The 1,522-nt window shown below is 40.8% G+C and overlaps 1 pseudogene; it reads right to left on the bottom strand.

The window, feature by feature from the left end:
- Positions 1–213: 213 nt before the first annotated feature.
- Positions 214–524, bottom strand: LOC102893186 (annotated as a pseudogene).
- Positions 525–1,522: the final 998 nt, after the last annotated feature.

Raw genomic sequence — 1,522 nt, 5'->3', positions numbered from 1 at the left:
TTTTTTTTTTTTCCTTTCCTGTTACAAATTCACATTGTGGAATAGGTGGTGGAGAGCATGTGTCATCTGTGGGTTGTGCGGCCTGCAGTGGGCAGGCAGGCAGCACTCTACTCGAAGATGACCACATTCTGAGATGGGAAATGGATGGTGAATAGGTCATGGCGACCTTTTTTTTTATTTTCTCTTTAAATTTAACTTTTCCTTTCTTGCTGTCTAGTCATCCTCATTGATTTTCTGCTTCTTGGTGTCAACATTTCATCCTCATCATCTTGAGCTTCCTGTTTGCCTCAGCCTCATCTTCATCTCCATCCTCCTTCTTATCATCACCTTCCTCCAATTCTTCATACCCCTCCTTCTTCCTCTTCTTCATCTATCTCATTGTCAGCTTCCTGTTCCTCATTTTCCTCATTAGTGTTCCCATTAGCAGGTGCTTCTCTTCCATTCTCTGCCTCCTCCACAAATTTCTTCTCCTTTAAGTCCTTGGTGGTGATCTCAGAGCTGGTGTCCATGGCCATGTCTGACATGGAGGGGCAGGCCGACGATCCAACACAGCGTTTTCAAAAGAAAGTGAGAGTTGGAGGACTAGCAAAAAAGGTGCCAGAGTCCACAGCGATGGAAAAAGTGCATGACCAAAAGGGCTGCAGTGAGCAGAGAGCCAGGCATGAAAGCAATGCAAAAATGGCTTTTCAGAGCAACCAGTTAGGAATATAATTTTTTGAAGATTCACCAGATAACTCAAGGTTAAGAACCACTGTTAACTATCCAAAAGACTCTCCAGTTTCTGAATTCATTATTCTTTGTTGCTTGCATGTATTTGTGCATTCTCTTCTCTATGCTTAGAATTCCTTCCCCCTTTGCCATCATTTCTTAAGTTCTGATGGAAATGTCATTGGGTTTTCGAGAGGCAGGATTTTTTTAAAAAAAATATTTGTTTTAATTAGTTTCAAGTATACAGTACATTGGTTAGACATCCATATAGTTCGTAAAATGATCCCCCCAATTGCTCCCTTCCTCCCCTGACCCTCCACCTAGCCAACATATTAATGCTAACTGCATTCCCTATGCTGTGCTCCCCATCCCCGTGACCATCTATCAGCTACTAATTTGTACTTCTTTAACCCTTCCCCCCATTCTCTCAGCCCTCCAACCTCCTGCTTCCCTCTGTCACCAAATTGTCCACTGTATTTGTGAGTCTGCTTTTGATTAGTTTGTTCTTTTTATTCCTTAGATTCCGCATATCAGCAAAATCATATAGTGTTTATCTTTCTCTGTCTGACTTAAATATCTTCTAGGTCCATCAAGCAATATCTTTTTCCATCCCCTTCCTTTTAGTCTGTGTATCTTTTAATCTGAAGTGAGTCCCTTGTAGGCAGCATATGTAGGAGTCTTGTTTCCTTATCCATTCATCCTATCTTTTGGTTGGAGCACTTAATTCTTTTCCTTTTGAGATACTCATTGATAGGAATGTAGTTATTACCATTCTTTATTTCTGTTTCTGATACATGTTTTTTCTTCTTACAGA

This window comes from Pteropus alecto, unplaced genomic scaffold (assembly GCF_000325575.1).
Source record: "Pteropus alecto unplaced genomic scaffold, ASM32557v1 scaffold168, whole genome shotgun sequence".
NCBI classification, from domain to species: Eukaryota; Metazoa; Chordata; class Mammalia; order Chiroptera; family Pteropodidae; genus Pteropus; species Pteropus alecto.
This window is presented reverse-complemented; position numbering and strand designations above follow the sequence as displayed.